The following is a 27,792-nucleotide window of genomic DNA, read 5'->3' on the forward strand; positions in this document are numbered from 1 at the left end:
CTGCGGAGCCTGGGGTTGCCCTTCTGGCCGAACTGGCTGCTGTACGCTGGGAAGAGGTGCCGGAGTCTGAAGTGCCCCATAAATTTGTGGGCCCTGGGGACGGGGGCCCCTTATCCCGTTTTTTGGCTCCTGGTCTGCACTAAGAGAAGGAATGGGCTGTCCATTAATATCTTTTACTGACTTGCATTCATTGGCCCAATGTTTTCCCTTCTTGCACCTAGGACATGTTCCTGGCATCTTTTGAACTCCCTGAGGACCCTGGGGAGCATTTCTGGGACATTGGCGTTTAAAGTGTCCAAGTTGGCCACATTTGAAGCATCCTTTACCTTTAGAGTCCTTGGCCGCTCGGGTGGCTGACAGTACAGCTGCAGCCAGGCCTGCATTAGTTAATGGCCCCCCTATTTCCCTGCAGGCTTTTACCCATGCTTCCAGGCCCTTTTCCTTGACCGGCACAATAGCTCTCTGACATTCCTTTGTACTTTGCTCAAAAATAATTTGTTGGACAACTGGCATAAAGACTTAAAGATTTCCAAAAACGCGCTCCGCCGTTTCGAGCACATGGGCCACAAAATCGGAGAATGGCTCAGTGACACCTTGAGTAACTTTGGTGAGGCTGCCAGTGACCTGGCCTTTGTTTGGGATTGCCCTCCAGGACTTGTAAAAAACCTCATTTATTTGTTTATAAACATCCCAGGGGAAATTTGTCTGATCAGTAGCCCATTGTCCTTGCCCTAGGAGCATGTCCACGATCCACTCGGGCCGCCCTTCTTGTACATTTACTCTATATTGAGCCTGAGCTCTGTCCATAACTATAGACCTGAAGTCAAGGAACTGTCCATGATTGAGGCATGTCCGCGCGACCTCATACCAATCATTAGGTGTCATAGCATTAACAGTTAGTCTTCTAAGCAAGGCAGTGGTATAACTGGCCGCAACTCCATAATTACGTACTGCCTCCATCAAATCCTTTAACTGTTTATAGGAGACTGGTTCAAAGGTCCTCTCCTGGGTAACTGGGTTCTCAAAAACTGAGAACGCAGCTGCCAGGCGGGACCAAGTGCTTCCTTTTATGAAATGACTTTTTCCCGGCGCCACAGGATAGGGCGGGGGCGCAGAGGGCATGATTCTCTCTTGCTTATCTCCTTTAGACCCTCCGGCCAGAAGAGGTTGTCGAACTCCATACCTATCCTCCTTATACCTAGCAACCGCCTCCTCCAAGCCTTCTCCCTCTTTCGGGTCCTGTTCCTCGTCTGAATTGTTTAATTCCTCATTTGAATCATTTAGCTCCTCATCTCTAGACTCCCTTATTTGTAAATGTTGAAACCTGTCTGGATCCGGGTAAAACTGCCCGGGGAGCGGCTCCATTGCTCTTATGACTTGATCCTCCTTATCATAACCCTCCTGCACGGTATCTTGGTAGGGTGGGTCCACCCTCTGTTCTTTGACGTAATGTCTCTTTTCTTTATTTTCTTTCCCTTTTCTTTTTGGCCTACCCTTTTCCTCCCCATTTGATTCTGCCTCGGAGAGACTATCCTGGTGCTTCATCAATGTCCTACTGATTTCCTTAACAATCTCTTGAGTTGCTGCAACGCAGACAAATGCAACAAAAACACACCAGCAACACCCACAAAGGAAGGACAACAGCAAGCACCCAGAATTGTACCCCAAAAAACAGCATACCTGGGGATCTCAGCTGATCAGGCTGATACTTACCGACGTCTCCTCTCCGTATATCGAGTTCTGAATCCTCCTCGGCCCCTCGCTTGTCGTCCTGTCTTCCCAGGGTCCCGGGTTTTCGGCAGCAGTTGCGGCGAGCTCCTCGACCAGCGAGGAAGAATGACCACCACTCGAGGATTCTTCTCAAATCATACTTTATTGGAGAGCCTTTTGATTGAAGGGGGAGCAGGAAGCGAAAGGGGCGAGGAATCAAAAGCAGCTGCTTATATAGGGAACAGTAACACGGGTCGCTCCACCATTGGCTGCCGCCCTACTGCTACAACGAGGTGCCGCAGGATTGGCCAGGGATCATCATGTGATTCGCGCATGCGCATAACTTAGGACACGTAATCGAGCACCGCATTGCCTTGTATGGAGTTGTTTACCTCTAAGAAGTCAGGAAACGGGCTCCCTACAGGAGGCCATGGAGCCTATGTTTCTTTGAGTCTGACATACTTTACTTCGTAGGATTTTTGCAAGTCTTTCTTTTCCCTTATGAATGGGATGGTGTCACTCATTCCGATGGCAGCATAGAATCCCAGTGTGTACAAATAACCCATATTCTTGACCCATTCATATACTGAGGGGTATCTTGGTTGGTTCCACAACTTAGGTATGGTAAATAATGTTGCAATGAACATGGTTGTGCTAGTATTTCTAGTTAATGGACAGTTAATGGACAGTTGGGTAAATGGCCAGAAGTGGGTTAGCTAGGTCATAGGGGGTCTTTTGAGAATGCAGTAATAATGAAAATAACCAAATGTACTCATTCTTTTAATTATGTAATATATACACCACTGCTCATCTTCTTTTCAATAAAGAAATACTCTAGTAATAAATATATGTATGGTTATTTAATGTATACACGTTGATTAAGCAAGGAGAAATTCACTAGTTTATCCAACAATGATTGATTCAGCTATTATAATGCCTCCACAAATTTCATCCAACTTTGGTTCAAGCCTCAATACATTGTGAAACAAACTTGGGTGCATTTATACCCTATAATCACCCTTATCCACAATGCAAAATACAGAGGGGAAAGAAAAAAATGAATTCTCAAAAGCTCATTCTTCAAAATTTCAAAAGGCAAATGTGGAAATGATAATGTGTAATTGCTTAATATAACATACTCTAATGAGCATAGAACAATATGGAACTATGTAACTAGGAAATATTAATAGAATTCATTAGGGAGCTAATAAACACGATATAGGGAAGAATTTGCTTTATTGAAGTGTTTTGAAAATTAAATAAAAGACAACAAAGACTAAAGACAAAGATTGTATACTAAATACAAATAGACATATTAAATGCAGATTGAATTGGCAGAAACACGTATATGCAGAATAAAATGAAAATGAGATCATTTAGTAAGAAGCTGACATCTACTGTGCTATCACCACAAGAGAAATGAGTGTGGGCCATTTTTTTTACTGAAGTACTTCCAACAGTACCCACTATTAGCTTATTGGGAAAATGATGTAGGTGTACTTCAGATTTCTATTCATTGATCAAACACATTGAATTCATCTTAAATCCTCTTTCCTGATTATGTGTTTTATCACTGATGACAGGAAGATAATTTCTTTTTTTTCTTTTTTTTCTTTTTTTAGTTTTATTGTAATTAGTAAAAGGGTTACATGATATTTGCCAGATAGAAGGTGCAATAATTCACATACATTGATACCCTTTCACATGTTTGGTGCCCATTTCCCTCCCCCCAAACACCCCCCGCCCGTCTTGGTTTCCCCCCTTCCCTATCAAATTTCAAATATTCAAATACAAATAAATTCAATATATCAGATAATAAAGTGAGATACTATACCAATATGAGATAACCAAGGGACAGCAAAGGAGATGAGAGACAACATAGTACATTAAGGACAACAATAATTCATTATATGGCTTTTGTTTCAATAACCTGGAGGTCCTTTCAATTAGCTTCACATTATATGGCCTTATGTAACAAGACTTTGCTCTATTGCAGATCTCTGATAGTAGAGCCCAAGGTTTCTACTGATTATGACGAATGAGGGAAACCATTGAGCCTAAGTTCCTTTGAGTCTGGCTTACTTCACTTAATATGATTTTTTTCTAAGTCTTTCCATTTCCTAACAAATGGGGCGATGTCAATCTTTCTGACAGCAGCATAGAATTCCATTGTGTACAAATACCACAACTTGTTAATCCACTCATCAACTGAGGGACATCTAGGTTGGTTCAATATCTTTGCTATGGTGAATAGGGCTGCAATGAACATTGTTGTGCTAGTGGATTTAGTATGTCCTTGTTTCTGGATGGTTGGGTAAAAGCCAAGTAGTGGAATTGCTTGGTCATAGGGGAGTTCTGTTTAGCCTTCTGAGGCACTGCCATACTGCTTTCCATAGTGGTTGAACGAGTTTGCACTCCCACCAACAGTGTAGTAGTGATCCCTCCTGGCCACATCCCCTCCAGCATCTGTTGTTATTTGTTTTCCTGATCCTGGCCATTCTAACTGGAGTGAGGTGGAATCTCAGAGTTGTTTTGATTTTCATTTCTTTTATGACCAGAGATGTTGAGCATTTCTTCATGTGTCTATAGGCCATTTTTTTCTTCTTCAGAGAAGACTCTAAGTCTTTGGCCCATTTTTTAATGGGATGGTTGTTACTTTGGAGGTTAGTTTTGGAGTGATTCAATTTTTTGAGCTGTTGATATATTTTAGATATGAGGCCTTTGTCCGTTGTTTGGTTGGTGAAGATCTTCTCCCACTCTGTAGGCTTCCTGATTAGTTTACTAGCTATGTCCTTTGCCATACAAAAGCTCTGCAGTTTAATGCAGTCCCACTTATCCAGCCTTTCTCTGATTTGTTGTGATTCTTGGTCCTTATTAAGAAAGTTTCGACCTGTGCCAAGGATGCCTAGTGTATCTCCTATTCCTTCCTGTAAAGTTTTCAGTGTGTCAGCTTTTACCTCCAGGTCTTTGATCCATTTGGAGTTAATTCTAGTCCAAGGTGACAAAGAAGGATCAAACTTTAGTTTTCTGCAGGTGCTTAACCAGTTCTGCCAGCACAACTTGTTGAAGAGGTTGTCTTTCTTCCATTCTATTGTTTTTGCTCCCTTGTCAAAGATTAGGTGGCCATAGGTCTGTGGTTTAATATCTGGGTCCTCAGTTCTATTCCACTGGTCTTCAGGCCTGTTCCTGTGCCAGTACCAAGCTGTTTTGAGAATTATAGCTCTGTAATAGAGTCTAAAGTTTGGAATTAAAATTCCTCCAGCGCTGTTCTTTCTGCTAAGAAGTGTTTTTGCTGGGGGTCATTTATTATTCCATATGAAATTTTGGATTGCCTCTTCTATTTCTTTAAAGAATGGCTAGGAATTCTTTAAAATTGACTAGGAATTCATCCATTTCATCAAGATTCTCAAATTTGTTGGCATAAAGGTTTGAGAAGTATTCCCTCATAATATTCTGGATCTTGGTAATTTCTGTCGTGATATTACCATTTTCATCTGCGATTTTGCTTATTTCGATATGCTCTCTTCTTTTTTTGGTAAGATTTGCTAAGGGCTTGTCAATTTTGTTAATTCTTTCAAAGAACCAACTCCTTGCTTTGTTGATTCTTTCTACAGTTTTTTTGGATTCCAAATCATTTCATTCTGCTTTGATTTTAATAATTTGCTTCCTTCAGCTGGGCATAGGGTTGGTTTGTCGGTCTTTTTCCAGGAGCTTAAGGTGAGACATTAACTTGTTGGTTTGTAATTTTTCCAACTTGTTGTTGTAGGCACTCAGCGCTATAAAGTTTCCTCTGAGTACTGCCTTTGCTGTGTCCCAAAGGAGTTGGTATTTTGTGTGCTCCTTACTGTTAAATTTCATAAAATGTTGGATTTTTGTTCTGATCTCTTCGATGACCCATTGGTGATTCAACAATGTGTTGTTCAGTCTCCATGAGTTACAGGGTTTTCGTTGGTGGAGATGTGTGTTCAGGTCCAATTTGATGCCTTTGTGGTCTGAGAGCGTGCATGGAATAATTTCAGTGTTTCTGAATCTGTCCAGTTTTGTTTTATGTCCTAAGTTGTTCCATTGGCTGTTTACATTGGGTGAGGGGGGTGGGGGATGTTGTTTCTTGATTCGACATTTTTCTTGAGTTTCTTGTTCTGCCCATTTGAAAATGGGAGCAAGATTAATACTAAACACGACTATAATTTTTCAGATATAACCAACCTAGACCTCTATAGCTGGCAGACTCTAGATGTTCACAAGTTTTGATTGGTGTTATCACTCTTTCTTTTTGTGCAGTTATCGACCAGTCTAATGCATCCACTGATAAGCGATTTATGTCCAAAACAATAAGCCTCTCAATCCAGTCTCTATTGTCTTTAAGTCCCTCTGAGCCTAGAGAATAATTAAACACCTAGATATACAGTGTTGCTCAACAGCCATCACGTGTAGATCCATGCAGTATAAGGGTTGAAAGATGAGCAGAGGTCCAGAGATAGAAAAATAGAATGAGAGAGGTCAGGGAGTAAGTAGGTAGCGTATTTGAGTACAAAGTTTGGAAAGTAGTAGAATAATACTTATGTGTTGCTGCACGACTAGCTCTTAGCCCAACCAGTGGCCTCACAGTGGACCATGGGATGGATCTGCGAGCTTCAGTCTGAGCTTGGTTGGCAGACGTTTTCCTGTGCTGCTTCCAGGGCTGGCCCCAAGCCAAGGGTCTGGGGTTTGAGAGTTTCAGGGGCTCTCAGCAGGACCAGCAGGAGACCCCTCTGTTCCCAGGGGCGGGGCCCAGCTGGGGACGTGGACTCCAAGGGCGGAGCCTTGCCTTTTTGATTCTCAGAAGGGGAGCTTGGCTGCTGGTCAGCCCTTCAGATCCCTGCTGTGTTTCCACTGCTTTGTCAGAGTCTGTGACTGTGGGGGGCCCCTCGGTGTTGTCTTGCTCAGGATTCCCAGCTGGAGGATGCCTTGCTCAAGAATTGAGGGGGGGCAGATGCTGGCTCCTATTTTCCCACACCCCATACCCACTCTTGTAAGGCAGGGACCCAATGCCCTCCACTCTCCAGATCCAGTGACCTGGGAGAGGAGCCTGGTGGGCGGGTGGGAGCTGGGACAGCTCCGCCTCCCCTGGTGGGGTGCTGAATCTTAGGGTCCACCCGCTTGTCAGTCTCCAGTCGGAGGGCTGGGGGTTGAGCCCGTTGGGTGGGTGGGAGTTGGGACAGCCCCGCCTTCCTTGGTGGTGTGCTGGGTCTTATGGGTAGCCTGCCTGTCAATCTCCAGTCAATGGCCTGAGGGAGGGGGCTGTTGAGGGAAGGGACAGGATTCTAAATTTCTTGTACCCCTGCTCCCGCCAGTCTTTCTCGGGCGCGGTGTTGGGGTCTGAGTTAAGTTCTATTGCTTGACACCCGCTCTGCTTTCCCGATGTGTTTGGGGACGCGCTGTATTACTCACGCCTCTGCGTCCGTCTGCGGGTGCTCCACGGTGGTGGGGAGCCTTTCACTCCCCTCGGGTCTCCACCGCCGCCTGTGTTCTGTGTCTGGGTTCTGCTGCTTGCTGTTCTGGTTCCGCGTCTGGGTTCCGCTGCTTCCGCCGTTCTCTGGCCCAGTTCTGTGCTGGTTTCTGCAGCCTTTGGGCTCCCAGCCTGGCGCCCTCCACTTTCGCTGCTTTTCATGGATTACAGCCGGCGCCCGCCGCTGCTTTCCCAGCGTGGAGCAGGCACCCGCTCAACCGCTTTTCGCGGCTTGGTCCAGCAGCAGCTGCCGCTATTCGCGGCTTTCTGCGGCTTTCCCAGCTTGGATCTGGCGGCGAGAGGTGGGGGAGGGCTCCTCGCGTTCTGAATTCTTTGAGAAAGTTGGATGTGAGCTCTATCTGGATGTCGTTTCCGGTTTTAGTCCTTCTCCGTTGCTTTTTGAGTTTGTTGTTGTGGATTTCTTTAGGTAGTTGGGTCGTGGGACTCCCTGGTTCTCTCTTTTTTCAGAGAGCGCTAGGCAGCGTCCCTATTGTCTCGGTGCCATCTTCCTTCCCCAGGAAGATAATTTCTATGTGACTTGAACAGGATGATGTAACACTGGAGAAAAAATGCATCTCTGGAGCCTTGTCCCGGAGGCCAAGATGGAGAAGACCTCCACAGCCACCATCACCTTCCCCTTGGCAGTGTGGTAGCCAGGCAGGAAGGTAAACAAAGGTCAGTATCTTGGCACTGTTCAAAAAAAAAACAAAAAAGAATAGCAGCAGGAATTTTGTCCAAGTAAAGAGCCTGCAGGCCAGGGACATAGGGACATTCCCAGGCATGCTTCATCATCCAGGAAACCTGCAACCCAGGGAGACAGGTTTTCTGTCTGTGTTAGCATACTCGTCATCTGAACACTTCATACACAGCCCCATATCTGATGAGGAAGATAATGAGGAAGGAATTGGGAAGAATTCATCCCATTTCCATCCTGCCTTTTCTTTTTTTAATTTATTTACTTATTTTTTTTTGTAATTAGTAAAAGGGTTACATGATATTTGCCAGATAGAAGGTGCTTTAATTCACATACATTGATACCCTTTCACATGTCTTGGTACCCGTTTCCCTCCCCCCCACACCCCTCACCCGTCTTGGTTTTCCTCCCTTCCCTATCAAAGTTCAAATATCCAAATACAAATCAATTCAATATATCAGATAAAAAAGTGAGATACTATACCAATTTGAGATAACCAAGGGACAGCAAAGGAGATGAGAGACAACATAGTATATTAAGGACAACAATCATTCATTATATGGCTTTTGTTTCACTATCCTGGGGGTCCTTTAAATTAGCTTCACATTATATGTCCATATGTATCAAGATTTTGCTCTATTGCAAATCTCTGCTAGTAGAGCCCAAGGTTTCTTCTGATTATGGCGAATGAGGGAAACCATTGAGCCTAAGTTCCTTTGAGTCTGGCTTACTTCACTTTATATGATTTTTTTCTAAGTCTTTCCATTTCCTAACAAATGGGGCGATGTCAATCTTTCTGACAGCAGCAAAGAATTCCATTGTGTACAAATACCACAACTTGTTGATCCACTCATCAACTGAGGGACATCTAGGTTGGTTCCATATCTTTGCTATGGTGAATAGTGCTGCAATGAACATTGTTGTGCTGGTGGGTTTAGTATGTCCTTGTTTCTGGACGGTTGGGTAAATGCCAAGTAGTGGAATTGCTGGGTCATAGGGAAGTTCTATGTTTAGCCTTTTGAGGCACTGCCACACTGCTTTCCATAGTGGTTGAACGAGTTTGCACTCCCACCAACAGTGTAGTAGTGATCCCTCCTGGCCACATCCCCTCCAGCATCTGTTGTCATTCGTTTTCCTGATCCTGGCTATTCTAGCTGGGGTGAGGTGGAATCTTAGAGTTGTTTTGATTTGCATTTCTTTTATGACCAGAAATGTTGAGCATTTCTTCATGTGTCTATAGGCCATTTTTGTTTCTTCTTCAGAGAAGACTCTCTTTAAGTTTTGGCCCATTTTTAATGGGATGGTTGTTACTTTGGAGGTTAGTTTTGGAGTGATTCAATTTTTTGAGTTGTTGATATATTATAGATATGAGGCCTTTCTCCGTTGTTTGGTTGGTGAAGATCTTCTCCCACTCTGTAGGCTTCCTATTTAATTTACTAGCTATGTCCTTTGCCATGCAAAAGCTCTGCAGTTTAATGCAGTCCCACTTATCCAGCCTTTCTCTGATTTGTTGTGATTCTTGGTCCTTATTAAGAAAGTTTCGACCTGTGCCAAGGAGGCCTAGTGTATCTCCAATTCCTTCCTGTAAAGTTTTCAGTGTGTCAGCTTTTACCTCCAGGTCTTTGATCCATTTGGAGTTAATTCTAGTGCAAGGTGACAAAGAAAGATCCAGCTTTAGTTTTCTGCAGGTGCTTAACCAGTTCTGCCAGCACAACTTGTTGAAGAGGTTGTCTTTCTTCCATTCTATTTTTTTGGCTCCCTTGTCAAAGATTAGGTGGCCATAGGTCTGTGGTTTAATATCTGGGTCCTCAGTTCTATTCCATTGGTCTTCAGGCCTGTTCCTTTGCCAGTACCAAGCTCTTTTGAGAATTATAGCTCTGTAATAGAGTCTAAAGTTTGGAATTGAAATTCCTCCAGCGCTGTTCTTTCTGCTAAGAAGTGTTTTTGCTATACGGGGTCTTTTATTATTCCATATGAAATTTTGGATTGCCTCTTCTATTTCTTTAAAGAATGACATTGGTATGTTGATGGGTATTGCATTGAATTTGTAGATAGCTCTTGGCAAGATTGTCATTTTCACAATGTTGATTCTTCCAATCCAGGAGCATGGGAGGTTTTCCCATTTCCTTAGTTCTGTTTTAATTTCCTTTTTTAGGGTTTTAAAGTTTTCATCAAAAAGGTCCTTTACATTCTTAGTTAAGCTAATACCTAGGTACTTTATTTTCTTTGAGGCTATTGTGAAAGGAGTTTCTTTCCTGATTATTGCCTCGTTCCTCTCACTGTTGGCGTAAAGGAAGGCAGTTGATTTTTGAGGGTTGATTTTATAGCCTGCTACTCTTCCAAAGCTTTGGATCAGCTCAAGGAGCTTGGGAGTAGAATCTATAGGATTCTTTAAATACAGAATCATGTCATCTGCAAACAGGGATTGTTTTATTTCCTCTTTCCCTACCTGTATCCCCTTTATGCTTGCTCCTTGCCTTATTGCACTGGCTAGGAATTCTAGTACTATGTTAAAGAGGAGTGGAGAGAGTGGGCATCCTTGCCTCGTTCCCGATTTTAGAGAGAATGGCTTTAGATTTTCACCATTAAGTGTAATTCTAGCAGTAGGTTTCTCATACACAGCCTTTATTACATTGAGGAATGTTCTGTGGATTCCTAGTTTCTCCAGAGCTTTTAACATAAAGGGGTGTTCGATCTTGTCAAATGACTTTTCCGCATCTATGGAGACAATCATGTGATTTTTGTCTTTGCTCCTATTGATGTGTTGAATTATATTAATTGATTTGCGTATGTTGAACCAGCTTTGCCTCCCTGTGATGAATCCAGTTTGATCATAGTGTATAATTTTTTTGATGAGTTGTTGTAGACGGTTGGCCAGTATTCTGTTGAGAAGTTTTGCATCGATGTTCATCAAAGATATAGGTCTATAGTTCTCTTTCTTTGATGAATCTCTGTCTGGTTTGGGAATGAGGATTATACTGGCTTCATAGAATGAGTTTGATAAGGAACCTTCATTTTCAATTTCGTTGAAGAGCTTGAGGAGTATTGGTGTGAGCTCTGCTTTGAAGACCTTATAGAATTCAGCTGTGAATCCATCTGGCCCTGGGCTTTTTTTAGGTGGAAGTTCTCTAATTGCCATTTCTATTTCAGAGCTTGATAGGCCTGTTGAGTTGGCTTAGTTCTTCTTGGTTCAGTGTGAGTGTGTTAATATTGGCTAGGAATTCATCCATTTCATCTAGATTCTCAAATTTGTTGGCATAAAGGTTTGAGAAGTATTCCCTCATGTTATTCTGGATCTTGGTAATTTCTGTCGTGATATTACCATTTTCATCTGCGATTTTGTTTATTTCGATATGCTCTCTTCTTTTTTTGGTAAGATTTGCTAAGGGCTTGTCAATTTTGTTATTTCTTTCAAAGAACCAACTCCTTGTTTTGTTGATTCTTTCTATAGTTTTTTTGGATTCCAAATCATTTAATTCTGCTTTGATTTTAATTATTTGCTTTCTTCTACTGGGATTAGGGTTGGTTTGTTGCTCTTTTTCCGGGTGCTTCAGGTGGGACATTAACTTGTTGGTTTGCAATTTTTCCAAGTTGTTATTGTAGGCACTCAGAGCTATAAATTTTCCTCTGAGTACTGCCTTTGCTGTGTCCCAAAGGAGTTGGTATTTTGTGTGCTCTTTACTGTTAAATTTCATAAACTGTTGGAATTGTGTTCTGATCTCTTCGATGACCCATTGGTGATTCAACAATGTGTTGTTCAGTCTCCATGAGTTACAGGGTTTTCGTTGGTGGAGATGTGTGTTCAGATCCAGTTTGATGCCTTTGTGGTCTGAGAGTGTCCATGGAATAATTTCAGTGTTTCTGAATCTGTCCAGGTTTGTTTTATGGCCTAAGATGTGATCTATTTTGGAAAATGTTCCATGTGCTGCTGAGAAAAACGTATTTTGTGTTGTTGCTGGGTGGAATATTCTGCAGATGTCTGTTAGCTCTAGTTGGTCTATATAGTTGTTCAGTTCTAAGGATTCTCTGTTGAGTTTTTGCCTTGTTGATCTGTCCATAGTTGAAAGTGGTGTGTTAAAGTCACCGACAATCACTGTATTTCGATCTATGTATGGTTTCAGTGTAAGTAAAGTTTGCTTGATGAAGTTGGGAGCTCCAGGATTGGGTGTGTAAATATTTAGGATCGTTACGTCTTCCTGGAGGAAAGATCCCTTTAGTAGTATGTAGTAACCTTCTTTGTCTTTTCTTCCTAATTTTGGTTTGAAGTCTATTTTATCTGATATGAGGATGGCAACTCCAGCCTGTTTATGGGGGCTGTTAGCTTGATAGAGTTTATTCCAACCTCTCACTTTCAAAAGATACTTGTTTTTTTGGGTAAGATGCGTCTCTTGAAGACAGCAGAACGATGGCTCTTGCTTTTTGATCCAACTAGACAGCCTATGCTGTTTAATTGGAGAGTTGAGTCCATTGATATTGAGAGTTACTATTGAGAGATATTTATTGGTCCTACCATTTTTAAAAGCTTTTATTTGGGCCTGTGTCTTGACAGTTCTTGTGGTCCTTAGATGGTATGCTGTTTAGGTGCCATTTCTTTCCCTATATTGCCTTTATTTTGGTTTTCTATGTATAGAACATCTTTGAGAATTCTCTGTAGTGTTGGTTTTGTTGCGACATATTGTTGCCACTTTTCCCTGGAATGGAATGTTTTTATTGTTCCCTCAGTTATGAATGAGAGCTTAGCTGGGTACAGTATTCTTGGCTGGTAGTTATTTGACTTAAGGGCATGACATATATGTTTCCAGTCACTTCTTGCTTGCATTGTCTCTGCTGAGTAATCTGGGGTTATTCTGATTGGTTTTCCTTTATAGGTTACTGAACCTTTTTCCCTGGCTGCCTTTAGGATCCTTTGTTTGGTTTCTACTGATCCAGTTTGGATTACGATATGGCGGTGAGATGTTCTTTTCTGGTCAGGTATGTTTGGGGTTCTGAAAGCTTCTTGTATCTGGATGGGTCTGCCCTTCTGGATATTTGGGAAGTTCTCTGAGATGATTCCCTGAAGTATATTTCCAATACCATTGACCTCTTTCTCCAGACCCTCCTCAATACCAATTAGCCTTAAATTAGGCTTGCTATTTGTATCTTGGACATCCTGAAGCGCTCTCTCATTTTTCCTAGATTTGGATTGACTCATTTTCTGTTCTTTCTGTATAATAACTAAATTATCTTCAGCCCCGGAAATTCTCTCCTCTGCATTGTCTAACCTGCTATCAAAGCTATCTACTTTATTTTTCATCTCCCTTGCTACTAATTGCTCATTTTTGATGCCTTGCATCTCTTCTTTTAGATCATGTATGGATTTCTTTAGCTCCTTGATCTCCATTTGAGTGGTTAGCTCAGTAGCTTTATTTTCTTTGAACATTTGCTGGAGTTCGGTCACCTTTTTATTTGTGGATTCTATGAATTCATCCATCTTTCTTTAAACAGCCTTTATTATGGCTTCCTTTATGGCTCCTTCTTTTTCACTTATCACCTTGTTTATGGTTTCCTCTTGTTCAGATATGGCTTCCTCCCTTATCTCTTTCTTTATATTTTCACATTTTTCATTAATGATGTTTATCAATTGCATTTGTACAGCACTTGGAAGACTCTCCTCTAGGCTTGCCAGTGTCTGTTCCATTGGCTGTTTACATTGGGTGGGAGAGGTGGGAGATGTTGTTTCTTGATTTGACATTTTTCTTGAGTTTCTTGTTCTGCCCATTTGAAAATGGGAGCAAGATGAATACTAATCACGATTATAGTTTTTCAGATATAACCAACCTAGACCTCTGTAGCTGGCAGACTCTAGATGTTCACAAGTTTTGATTGGTGTTATCACTCTTTCTTTTCGTGCAGTTACAGACTAGTCTAATTATTCAATGATAAGCAATTTTTATCCAAAACAATAAGCCTCTCAGTCCAATCTCTATTGTCTTTAAGTCCCTCTGAGCCAAGAGGATAATTAAACACCTAGATATACAATGATGCTCAACAGCCATCAAGTGTAGATCCATGCAGTATAAGGGTTGAAAGAGGATTAGAGGTCCAGAGATAGAAAAATAGAATGAGAGAGGTCAGTGGGTAAGTAGGTAGAGTATTTGAGTACAAAGTTTGGAAAGTATTAGAATAAAACTTATGTGTTGCTGCGCGACTAGCTCTTAGCCCAACCAGTGGCCTCACAGTGGACCATGGGATGGTTCTGCGAGCTTCCGTCTGAGCATGGTTGGCGTACGTTTTCCTGTGCTGCTTCCAGGGGCGGCCCGAAGCCAAGGGTCTGGGGATTGAGAGTTTCAGGAACTCTCCGCAGGACCAGCAGGAGGCCCCTCTTTTCCCAGGGGCGGGGCCCCGTGGGCTCCAAGGGCGGAACCGCGCCTTTTTGGTTCTCAGAGGGGGAGATTGGCTGCTGGTTGGCCCTTCAGATCTCTGCTGTGTTTCCACTGCTTTGTCAGAGTCTGTGACTGTATGGGGGGCCCTCGGTGTTGTCTTGCTCAGGATTCCCAGCTGGAGGATGCCCCACTTGAGAATTGAGGGGGGGCAGATGCTGGCTCCTGTTTACCTGCACCTCCTACCCACTGTCGTAAGGCAGGGTCTCAAAGTCTTCCACTCTCCAGATCCAGTGGCCTGGGTGAGGAGCCTGGTGGGCGGGTGGGAGCTAGGACAGCTCTGCCTCCCCTGGTGGGGTGCTGAGTCTTAGGGTCCACCCGCTTGTCAGTCTCCAGTCAGAGGGCTGGGGATTGAGCCTGTTGGGCGGGTGGGAGTTGGGACAGCCCCGCCTTCCTTGGTGGGGTGCTGGGTCTTATGGGTAGCCCACCTGTCAATCTCCAGTCAATGGCCTGAGGGAAGGGGCTGTTGAGGGGAGGGACAGAATTCTGAATTCCTTGCCCCCCTGCTCCCGCCAGTCTTTCTAGGGCGGGGTGTTGGGGTCTGAGTTAAGTTCTATTGTTTGGCACCTGCTCCACTTTCCCGATGTCTTTGGGGATGCGCTGTATTACTCACGCCTCTGCATCCATCTGCGGGCGCTCCACGGTGGTGGGGAGTCTTTCACTTCCCTCGGGTCTCCGCCGCCGCCTGTGTTCTGCGTCTGGGATCCGCTGTTTGCGCCGTTCGCTGGCCAGGTTATGTGCTGGTTTCTGCAGCCGTTGGGCTCCCAGCCTGGTGCTCTCCACTGCTGCAGCTTTTCGTGGGTTAGAGCTGGTGCCCACTCCGCTTTCCCTGCGTGGAGCCGGTGCCCGCTCAAGCCGCTTCTCGTGGCTTGGTCCAGCGCGGCTTTCCGCGTCTTTGGGCGAAAGGTGGGGGAGGGGTCCTCGCGTTCCGAAATCTTTGAGAAAGTTAAATGTGAGCTTTATCTGGATTTCTTTTCCGGTTTGAGTCCTTCTCCGTTGCTTTTTGAGTTTGTTGTTGTGGATTTCTTTAGAAAGTTGGCTCGTGGGACTCCCTGGTTCTCTCTTTTTGTCAGAGAAATCTAGGCAGCGTCCCTATTGTCTCGGCGCCATCTTCCTTCTCCCCATCCTGCCTTTTCTTAAATGGAAATTAACGATTTGAGACTGTTTAATGTACTATCAAGTAGCACAAAAATGGTTAGTATTGTTTTATTTTAGGCTTTTCTGAACTATATCAATAACCTCGCAGACTGAGACTTTGGCCTAATAGTAGAGTGCTTGCCTAGTATGCACAAAGACCAGGGTTCGATTCCCCAGTACTACTTACATAGAAAAAGCAGGAAGTGGTGCTGTGGCTCAAGTGGTAGAGCTCTAGCCCTGAGAAAGCCCAGGACAGTGCTCAAGCCCTGACCTCATGCCCAGTACTGGCTAAAAAAAAACAAAAACCCCCATTAACCTAACTGAAATTTTACACTAAATGACTATAATCCATAATGGTGTTTTTCCATGTATTTTTGTTGTAAGTAATAGAAGGGTTACATTATATTCACTAGATTGAAGGTGCATTACTTCACATACATTGATATCCTTTCTTATGTCTTGGTCCCCATTCCCCTCCCCCCACCCCAGCTCCTCATCTTGATTTCCTCCCTTCCCTATCAGACTTCAAATAACCAAATACACATATATACAATATATCAGATAACCAAGTGAAATACTGTAGCAATATGAGAAAACCAAGGGACAGAAAAAAAGAGATGAGAGATAACATAGTACATCAAGGACAACAATCACTCATTATATGGCTTTTGTTTCTATATTCTGGACGTCCTTTCATTTATCATCATTCTACATGGCCTTATGTATCTAGACTTTGTTCTATTGTATATCTCTGCTGGAAGAGTCCAAGGTTTCTAATGATTATGACAAATGAGGGAAGTCAATGGGTCTATGTTCCTTTGGGTCTGGCTTACTTCACTTAATATGATTTTTTTCTAAGTCTTTAATGGTGGATTTTTTAAAAAAATTTTTACTATCAAAATGATTCTGTATGCTATTTTAATAATAGTTCTGATACTCAGTGAATAAAGGTATAGATAGCACCAACCATTAAAATTATGGGTAATATGGTTTATATATCCCTATGAAATATTAATAAAAGCCCTACAGTATGTCCTTCAATGATGGCATTATTTTGGTTGCTCTTCCTCACCTGTGAAGCAGTGGTGAATAAAGAACCAAACCAAGTTTGAAGCTCTAAACATGATGTTATACCGAACCGTTGTCTACTTCTTAAACCAAAAGACCCTTCTGATCCCTTGCTCTGTGGCAAAAGCAGTCTGTGCACTTGTACATGATCCCTGCTTTCCTGATTTTATAAATGGAATCTGGAAGAATATGCAGACCCTGTCCTTATTACAGCTTTGTACTTAATGCTATAATAGAAGTAAAACTTGCATTATTAAGTATGGGGAGCTGAGTTTTCTTGAGAAAAGCATGAATATACTGGGATATAAAACAAGCAAAGTCAGATGTCATTCAAGGCTGTGCTTTGTGTAATTTCAAGGGGCAATAGCATCAAGTGTTAGTACCTGAAAGAACGGCAGTTTTGCCTCTGCAATCTGAACTTCTACTAACTCACATTAATTGGATGACATTATGGAGAATTTCTACTTGAGTCCTGGACTTACCCTGTCCCATAAGAATCTCATTCTCCGGATGAAGTTTGCAATCCAAACAACAGCCAGTCTTTTCTTTCTGAGGTGATTTCTGAAATTCAGGACCACAACGTTCACTCCAAAGTGAGGGAGCAGTCTGAAGAAAATTAGATATGTGTTGATAACTGTTCAGATGTTTTATTTTTTTTAAACCTTTAAACCTTTATTTTCTTATATAAGAATAAATCTAAGGTAACTGTTCTAGCACATGTATTTGTTTTCCTAACACTCTCTACAAACCATGTCCAAGGTGAGTATATTTATAAGCCTGAACAAAAACTAGACAAACAATTCTGAGAAGAAGTGACAACTTTAACAGTTTGTGATAAGACAGTCACAACAAAGGAAATGCTGTGAATTAAGTGATTTTTCTTGCAAATCCTTTATACACATGCCAAGTAGTGTGCTGGCAAAGTGAAAGAGCATAAATCAAAGACAATACCCTATAAGAAAGAGGTTTAAGGCAAATGCCGCCTTGTATAAATAAATCAAATAAATAATTATTTAAAAGCCCAAAGGAAAAGCATAGACTTCTGTGGAATTTTATACAATTAGTTAGTTAGCAATTGCACAATTTCTATTGGTGGAGTACTTTGCAATTACTTATGACATTTTTGGCAAGTAGATCTGTGCCATTAGTTAATTTTATAGCCAAGGTAACTCAAACAGAGAATTGTTAAGAAACTTTCCCAAGAAATTCACAGATAGATGTAAGGCTTCCCTTTAGGGTTCATCTTCCCATAGTCTTGAAAGGCAGCAATTCCAGTATGGTTATGGACTTCTAACTACTCCCTCAGTGAGAGATTAGTCAGAGAGGAACTGACTTAAGTGATAACATTAAGGCCTCCAGGAAGTATCTCTAGATATATTCATGGTTGGTACTGGTGATATCATTTCTTCTGAAATGTGACCCCATCTACATGTCAATGAGTGCTTATATTATTCAAGCCTCCCTCTGTAATACAGCCACCTTCAAAAAGGTAAAATTGATAAAAAAAACTGTAGTTTTCAAATCAGTCTGTAATATCTGGAGGGTTAAAAAATAAATCAATGATCTGGATATGTGAGACACTCCTGTAATCCTAGATACTCAAAATATGTGATCTATAAGAGAAGAGGATTTGAGGACAGTCCATGCAGAAATTTACCAAGACTATATCTCAACAAATAAGCTGGGTTTGATGAGTGACATCAGAATCCATGAGAGGCTGTAGGTAGGAGAATGTTGTTCTTAATGTACTATGGGAAGTTGTTTCTTTTCTCTTTTTTCCCACTTATTGTTAATTTCATGAAGTTACTGTATCTGAATTTGTATATTAGCATACTTTAAATATATGATTATTTGTTTATTTGAAATAGGGAAGGGATGGGGAAAACAAGACGACTAGGGGGGAGAGAAAGGGGAACAAAAACATGAGAAGGGGAATAAAGGTTCTAGAAGTAACATACCCACTATCTGACAAATGTAACTGTAACCCCTCTATGCATTATCCTGACAATGAAAAAGAATTGTGCCCCCCGCAAAGTAAAACCATATCCAAAAAAATAAGCAAAAAAGAAAAGAAGAGCTGGGAGTATGGTTCCAGTGATATAGTACTGTCTTAGCAAGGACATGATCCTGAACTCAAACCTTGAGTAAAAACAAACAAGCAAGCAAACTCAATTAAACCAATTTTGTAGGAGTCCTAATAGTTGCGGTTGGTTGAGGCTTAGATAGGAATATATAGTGTCAAAAAAACCTATTCAGACTTTTCTGACATACAGTTAATACGAACTAATGTTATAAAGAGCCTCTAGACCTGTTGGAAAGGCAAGGCAGATTAGAATCTACACAAAGGCATCTAATAATGTAGACAACCTGGGCTAAAATTTAGCTCACACAAAATGCATTCTAATTCGACGTTAGGGTTGATTTTCAGAAAGAGTCGCCATTGGTCTGATTTTCACAAATGAGTCCCTAGGTCATTCTCCTATTCTTATGTATTAACTGGGTATGCATAACATACTATTTTTTTGCCAGTCCTGGGCCTGAGCCCTGTCCTTGGACTTTCTCAAGGCTAGAACTCTACCACTTAAGCCTCAAAATCACTTCTGGCTTTTTTCTATGTATGTCTACTGAGGAATCAAACCCAGGTGCATGCTAGGCAAGCACTCTGCCACTAGCCAAACTCCCAGCCCCATAATTTACTATTTTCATGAACTGAATTTTTAGCCAGGCACTGGTGGCTCGTGCCTATAATTCCTATGACTAAGACGTTGAGGTCTGAGGATGACAGTTCAAAGCCAGCCTGGGTCTAAAAGTCTGTGAGACTCTTTTATTTCTTGTATTTTTTCATATATTTTGTTGTAATTAATAGAAGGGTTACATTATATTTGCGAAATAGAAGGTACATTAATTCACATACATTGATAAACTTTCTCATGTCTTGGTCCCCATTTCCCTCCCTCCCGCCCCCACCCCTCATCTTGTTTTCCCCCCTTCCCTATCCAATTTCAAATGACCAAATACAAATATATCCAATATATCAGATAACAAAGTAAGAAACTGTAACAATATGAGATAATCAAGGGATAGCAAAAGAGATGAGAGATAATATAATACGTTAAGAACAGAGTCCTTCATTATATGGCTTTTGTTTCTAAATCCTAGAGGTCCTTTCATTTAGCATCATACTATATGGCCTTATGTATCTAGGTTTTGCTCTATTGCAAATCTCTGCTAGGAGAGACCAAGGTTTCTAATGATTATGACAAATGAGGGAAACCATTGAGCCTATGTTCCTTTGAGTCTGGCTTACTTCATTTAATATGATTTTTTCTAAGTCTTTCCTAACAAGTGGGGTGATGTCATTCTTTCTGACAGCAGCATAGAATTCCATTGTGTACAAATACCACATGTTGTTGATCCACTCATCAACTGAGGGACATCTGTGTTGGTTCCATATCTTTGCTATGGTAAATAGTGCTGCAATGAACATCGTTGTGCTGGTGGATTTAGTTTGTCCTTGTTTCTGGACAATTGGGTAAATGCCTAGTAGTGGAATTGCTGGGTCATAGGGGAGCTCTATGTTTAGTCTTTTGAGTAACTGCCATACTGCTTTACATAGTGGTTGAACAAGTTTTCACTCCCACCAGCAGTGTAGTAGTGATATCTCCTGGCAACATCCCCTCCAACATCTGTTGTTGCTAGTTTTCTTGATCCTGACCATTCTAACTGGAGTGAGGTGGAATCTTAGAGTTGTTTTGATTTGCATTTCTTTTATGACCAGAGTTGTTGAGCATTTCTGCATGTGTGTATAGGCCATTTTTGTTTCTTCTTCAGAGAAGACTCTCTTTAAGTCTTTGGCCCATTTGTTAATTGGATGGTTGTTTCTTTGGAGATTAGTTGTAGGGTGATTCAATTTTTTGAGTTGTTGATATATTTTAGATATGAGGCCTTTATCCATTCTTTGGTTGGTGAAGATCATCTCCCATTCTGTAGGCTTCCTGATTAATTTACTAGCTATGTCCTTTGACATACAAAAGCTCTGCAGTTTAATGCAGTCCCACTTATCCAGCCTTTATCTGATTTGTTGTGATTCTTGGTCCTTATTAAGAATGTTTCAACTTGTGCCAAGGAGTCCTAGTGTATCTCCTTTTACTTCTTGCAAATTTTTCAGTGTGTCGGCTTTTACCTTCAGGTCTTTGATCCATTTGGAGTTAATTCTAGTGCAGGGTGACAAAGAAGGATCCAACTTTAATTTTCTGCCGGTGCTTATCCAGTTCTGCCAGCACCACTTGTTGAAGAGCTTGTCTTTCTTCGATTTTATTTTTTTGGGCTCCCTTGTCAAAGATTAGGTCTGTGGTTTAATATCTGGGTCCTCAGTTCTATTCCATTGGTCTTCAGACATGTTCTTATGCTAGTCCCAAGCTGTTTTGATAATTATAGCTTTGTAATAGAGTCTAAAGTTTGGTATTGAAGTTCCTCCTGCTCTGTTCTTTCTGCTAAGAAGTGTTTTTGCTATACGGGGTCTTTTATTATTCCATATGAAATTTTGAATTGCCTCTTCTATTTCTTTAAAAAATGCCATTGGGATATTGATGGGTATTGCATTGAATTTGTAGATAGCCCTCGGCAAGATTGTCATTTTCACAATGTTGATTCTTCTAATCCAGGAGCATGGCAGGTTTTTCCATTTCCTCAGTTCTGCTTTAATTTCCTTTTTCAGGGTTTTAAAGTTTTCATCAAAAAGTTCCTTTACATTCTTAGTTAAGTTAATTCCTAGGTACTTTATTTTCATTGAAGCTATTGCAAAAGGAGTTGCTTTCCTGATTGTTGCCTCGTTCCTCTCACTGTTGGCGTAAAGGAAGGCGGTTGATTATTGAGGGTTAATATTATACTCTGATTCCCTTCCAAAGTTTTGAATCAGCTCAAGAAGCTTGGGAGTGAAGTCTATCGGGTTCTTTAAATACAAAATCATGTCATCTGCAAAGAGGGATAATTTTACTTCCTCTTTTCCTATTTGGATCCCCTTTATGCTTGCTTCTTGCCTTATTGCACTGGCTAGGAATTCTAATACTATGTTAAAGAGGAGTGGAGAGAGTGGGCATCCTTGTCTCATTCCTGATTTTAGAGGGAATGGCTTTAGCTTTTCGCCATTAAGTACAATACTAGGTATGGGTTTGGACGGACCTGCCAGCTTCACCGAACCGGAGAATCCAGCAATTTGTGAGTACCTCCGAGGAGGCATTGGGAGGGGAGCCCCTCCTCCTCCAGCTGAGAGCAGCGCCATCTTGACTACTGACAAAGACAGGCCAAAGCAATTGGAGCCTGAGAGGTGTTTCTGACAGCGCCATCTTTCTAACTGGCAAAGGATTTCCCAGACATCCCTTAGTCAGAAATCCGGCCCCAGTGCTGCTGAAGTTCGTCCCCTGTGCCAGCCACAAGCCTGGTAAACAAAGCCGCCCACGGATCTTTCAGCTTTGTTTTACCAATGAAGCAATCTGATCCGAAAAACCACAAAGCCAAATCTCAAGAGAAAAAGACTTTGTGAAGTGTTTAGATCCCGAATTTAGTCAAGACCCAAGTTTCTTGTCAGCCCCTCGCCAAAAAAACTAAAACTGAAGAAAACCCTTTTTTTTGGATTGTTTTTGTTTTTTGTTTTTCTGGGTTTTTTTGTTTAGTTTTGTTTTTTTTTGTTTTGTTGTGTGTTCTGTTTTCTTTTATTTTGTTGTTGTTTTGTTTCTTTTTTCTTTTTAAAATTTGTATCATTGAAATCGCCAATATCTACCTCCCTCATTTCTCTATATTCTTCTTAGTACTCTTCTTATTGTCATAAGTTTTATCTAATTTCATCTAAATTTTATACTCAAATATTCTACCTGTCTATCACCTTAGGTCAGTTATCGTTACACAATATCCTTTCTTCACTACTATAATAATCTTATACTCCTGCATTATTCTTTTCCTACCACCCTTGTCATCTTTCATATTATTTTTCTATCTCTGGTCCTCTGTTCATCCTTCAACTCTAATAATGCAGGGATCTACATTTGATGGTTTTTGAGCAATGCTATTTATCTAGGTGTTCAATTATACTCTAGGTCCAGAGGGACTCAAATACAATAGAGATTGGATTGAGGGGCTTATTGTCTTGGTCATAAATCGGTAATCTGTGGTTGTATTAGATTTGTATGTAAGTGCACAAAAAGAAAGAGACAGTGATAGTACCAATCTAAAAGAGTGAACATCTATCGTCAGCAACTGAAAAGGTCTAGGTTGGTTATATCTGAAAAATTATAATCTTGTTAAGTAGTAATCTTGCCCCCATTTTCAAATGGGCAGAACAAGAAACTCAAGAAAAATGTCAAATCAAGGAATAGTATCTCCCACCCACCATAAACAGGCAATGGAGCAGTCAGTGGCAAATCTAGAGGAGAGTCTTCCAAGTGGTATACAAATGCAATTGATAAACATCATTAATGAAAAGTGTGAAAATATAAAGAAAGAGATAATGGAGGAGCCATAGCTAAACAAGAGGAAACCATAAACAAGATGATATGTGAAAAAGGGGAAGCCATAAAGGAGGCCATAATAAAGGTTTTTCAAAGAAAAATGGATGAATTCATAAAATCCACAAACAAAATGGTGAATGAACTCCAACAAATGTCCAAAGAGAATAAAGCTGCTGAGGTAACCACTCAAATGGAAATCAAGGAGCTAAAGAAATCCATACATGATCTAAAACAAGAGATGCAAGGAATCAAAAATGAGCAATTAGAAGGAAGGGAGATGAAGAATAAAGTGGAAAGCTTTGATAGCAAGTTAGACAATGCAGAAGAGAGAATTTCCGGGTTTGAAAATAATTTAGTTGTTATAGAGAAAGAACAGAAAAGGAGTCAATTCAAATCTTGAAATATGAGAAAATGCTACAGGAGGCCCAAGATACAATTAGGAAGCCTAATTTAAGGCTAATTGGTATTGAGGAGGGTCTGGAGAAAGAGGTCAATGGTATTAGAAATATACTTCAGGGAATCATCTCAGAGAACTTCCTAAATATCCAGAAGGGCAGGCCCATCCAGATACAAGCAGCTTTTAGAACCCCAAGCAGAACTGACCAGAAAAGGACATACCACCACCACATTATAATCCGAACTGGATCAATAGAGACCAAAGATAGGGTCCTACAAGCAGCCAGGGAGAAGAGAACAATCATGTATAAAGGCAAACCAATTAGAATAACCCCAGATTTCTCCGCAGAGACCATGCAAGCAAGAAGAGATTGGAAGGATGTATGTCATGCCCTGAAGTCAAATAAATACCAACCAAGAATACTGTACCCTGCTAAGCTTTCATTCACAACTGAGGGAACAATAAAAACATTCCATTCCAGGGGAAAACTGCAACACTATGTAGCAACAAACCAATATTACAGAAAATTCTCAAAGATGTTCTACATATGGAAAACCAACACAAATGTAATACAGAGAAAGACATGGCACCTAAAAGTCATAACATCTAAGTACCACAAGAACTATCAAGACACAGGCCCTAATTAAAGCTTTTAAAAATGGCAGGAAGTAATAAATATTTCTCAATCCTGACTTTCAATATCAATGGATTTAATGCTCCAATTAAATGACATAGGCTATCGAGTTGGAGTAAAAAGCATGATCCATCATTCTGCTGTCTTCAAGAGACACATCTTACCCCAAAAAACAAACATTTTTTGAAAGTTAGAATAAACTCTATCAAGATAATGGCCCCCATAAACAGGCTGGAGTTGCCATCCTCATATCAGATAAAATAGACTTCAAACTAAAATTAGTGAGAAAAGACAAAGAAGGTTACTACATAGTACTAAAGGGATCTTTCCTCCAGGAGGACATAACCATCCTAAATATCAACACACCGAATCCCAGAGCACTGAACTTCATCAAGCAAACTTTACTTTCACTGAAACTTTACATAGATCGAAACATACTGTTGGTGACTTTAACACACCACTCTCACCTATGGACAGATCAACAAGGCAAAAACTCAACAGAGAAACCTTAGAATTGAACAACTGTACAGACCAATTAGATCTAACAGACATCTGCAGATTATTCCACCCATCAACAACACAATATATGTTTTTTTTCAGCAGCACAAGGAACATTTTCCAAAATAGACCACATTTTAGGGCATAAAACAAACCTGGGCAGATTCAGGAACACTGAAATTATTCCCTGAACTCTCTCAGACCACAAAGGCATCAAATTGGAACTGAACACCCATCTCCATAATGAAAGCCCTGTAACTCATGGAGATTGAACAACACATTGTTAAATCACCAATGGGTCATCGAAAAGATCAGAAAAGAAATTCAACAGTTCATGAAATTTAACAAAAAAGGAGCACACAAAATACCAGCTCCTTTGGGACACGGCAAAGGCAGTACTCAGAGGAAAATTCATAGCTCTGAGTGCTACAATAACAAATAATGTTTTCATAGTTTTATTGGCAAAGAAGCTAGTATTCAAATCATCAAAATGTTTTGAAATGCTTCTCTTCACTTTCTATGTTCACCATGCATGTTTTTCTTCAAGAACTATCAGTTTGTTTTGGCCTTGGCTTTTGCTATTGAGGAGATCGTTTACATAACTTCACTCTCGGATTTGATGTCTATGATGTTTGCACTGGAGTTTGGGAGGCATTTAAAAATCCTTTCATTTGGCTCTTTGGGAAGTACACAATCCCAAACTACTCCTGTGGAAGAGACAACAAGTCTGTAGCAGCATTTACAGGACCACTGGGATCAATGGCTGCCCAGATTGGAACATTGCTGGAAGTCTACAGATTTCTACAGGTGAGGGATGGAGGGTGGACAGATATAAAATGTCTAATTTTGATGTCCTTTTAGGTGTTAGAAGGATAGGAAATAATGAATATTATAAGGGCCTATCAAATTTTCTGATATCAACAGGCATGTATTGAAGGAGAGTGGGATATGTGTATTTCCATTGTTTGGAAAATCAGATGGAAGATTAGTCATGCAAATGGATTATTTGTTGTTTCAAACCTTATCATTAATTTTCTTCATCACAAATCAGGGAATGGAAAATGACTTTCAAATGTGAAGATATGTTGAGGAGGGTACTGTTGATTCTACCTCTCATCCTAGCTACTCAGCAAACTTCTCTCTAATGAATCAGAAAAAAATCAGGTAGAGAATATCTGGTTCCAGTAGTAAAAATATCAGCCGGGTGGGAGAAAGCCAAGAAAGTACACGAGGTCCTGAGTTCATGCACCTAGACTGGCATGCACTCTCACACGCATACACAAACACCCACATTCACACGTACGCACATGAGCATGTTATGTTGAAAAAAATAGGGCTAAAAACAATACCTTTTCAGATCTATAGATAGTATAAAAATTGAACACCACTATGCTGAAGAATGTGTGGAAAGGGTAGATGTTAAGGGAAACCTTTAGACATATAGGGAACAGGTGCTTGAGAACAACATAAATCCCCACACTCATGTGAAAATGGAACGAGGAAACTTGGGGAGTGGCTGAGGTGGAGAAACATGGGAGGAATCAGTGTGCAAACAGCAAGAGGCACTTTACCAAGAAGTTGCTCTGTTATACAACTATTAAAGATCAGTTTGATTTTTTTTGAAAAAAACTGAAAACAATCATCTTTCACCGATGTTAACTCATGCTCATTAGGCTTCAAGACTGAGATTGTGATGGATGGTAATCTCATTCATGGAGAATCCAATTTTCTTGTTTTAGTTTACCTTTGGCTCTTTTGAACTTGCTGTGAGCCAAGATTCCAACTCTCTATCAAGTGGCTCCAAAGGACACATCAATAGCCCCTGCCATGGTCTCCTTACTGCTTCACTTCAGCTGGAACTGGGTGGGGCTTTTGATTTCACAAGATGACAATGGTTTGTGGTTTCTTCCTAAACTGAAAGAAGAGATGACCAAGTACAGACTTTGTGTAGCTTTTGAGCTACTGGTCTCCAACAAAGGCTTGTCACAAATGTTCCAATTGATGGCAGTTTATAATGAGATCAATAAATCTTCAGTAAATGTTCTCATCATATATGGTGATCATGAATCACTACTAGATTTACTGTAGTTTTGGCTAAATGCAAAGTTTGTATCATGAACTCACAGTGGGATTTAACCATGAAAAGGAGGTATTTCATGCTAGGCTCATTGCATGTACCTTACATATTTTTACACCATCGTGCAAAAGTTTCTGGATTCATAGATTTTGTCAAGGCAGCTAACCCTTCCAAATACCCAGGTGACTTTTTTCTTGCTTGGCTGTGGTTTCTCTCTTTTAATTGCTCAGCTTCTGAGTCTCACTGTGCGACATGGGACAATTGTCCTGATGCCTCCTTGGAATTTTTGCCTGGGCATATGTTTGACATGACCATGTTTAGAGAGAGTCACAATATCTACAACTCTGCATATGCAGTGGCCCAGGCTCTCCATGAGATGATTCTTCATCAAACGGAAGTTCAAATAATTGGAAATAGAAAAGGGACAGTGCCTTTCGGTGCACAGGTAACTTGTTCTATTTTACAAGGCACATACCATTAGCCCAGGCGTTTAATAGAGGGTGTCTTACTCTATGAAATTAAATATTTCTAGGGGTTTTCCAAGTCCCAAATGATTTTATTTAAATGTCTTTGAGGTACTTTAGATATGTGATTATATCACTCATACAAAAGAATGACCAGTAAAAATTTAAATATATTCCATGTTTATATAATTTGCTTTTTTTGCCAGGGTCTGAGTGCTATTTCTGGAACTCTTTGGGCTCAAGTCTAGTATTTTACCACTACCGACACAGCACTTTTTATGAATATTTCTCTGTACCTTACTACAGACAAGAGTATCACAGACATTTCAGCCTCCTGAATAGCTAAGATTACAGGGATGAGCTGTCAATGCCCAAGTTCTGATTTTTTTTAGTTAATATAATCTGTACTTTTCATAGTTATTGTTTTTGAATTGCATATGTAGCTTTTCCTTACATGTCTCTGCAGTAGTATCAAATGATGACCTGATAAACAGCATTATACATACTTTCTATGGCAACTAGTTTCATTCAGCTGTATTAACAATTTAGTAGGCTAGATCGATAGACATTCATGAAAGTAGTGCTTGTGTCAAGCTGTAGATAGGCAACTCAGAATTGTCTTATATACTGCCATTCACCTGGTATTGGTTTGTCTTTGAAGAATATGCCTTGTAGTCCATTTCTGAGTAACCTGATTTCGAAA

General features: G+C 40.8%; 2 pseudogenes; one reads left to right on the forward strand and one right to left on the reverse strand.

The window, feature by feature from the left end:
- The window catches only part of LOC150068180 (olfactory receptor 7E178-like), a 47,600-nt pseudogene extending 21,239 nt beyond the window's left edge, over positions 1 to 26,361 (reverse strand).
- A 325-nt stretch (positions 26,362 to 26,686) lies between these two features.
- LOC150068181 (vomeronasal type-2 receptor 116-like) overlaps positions 26,687 to 27,792 on the forward strand; it is a 32,298-nt pseudogene continuing 31,192 nt past the window's right edge.

The sequence above is a fragment of the Megascapheus bottae genome, chromosome 1 (assembly GCF_031878675.1).
Source record: "Megascapheus bottae isolate mThoBot1 chromosome 1, mThoBot2.hap1, whole genome shotgun sequence".
Taxonomy (NCBI): Eukaryota; Metazoa; Chordata; class Mammalia; order Rodentia; family Geomyidae; genus Megascapheus; species Megascapheus bottae.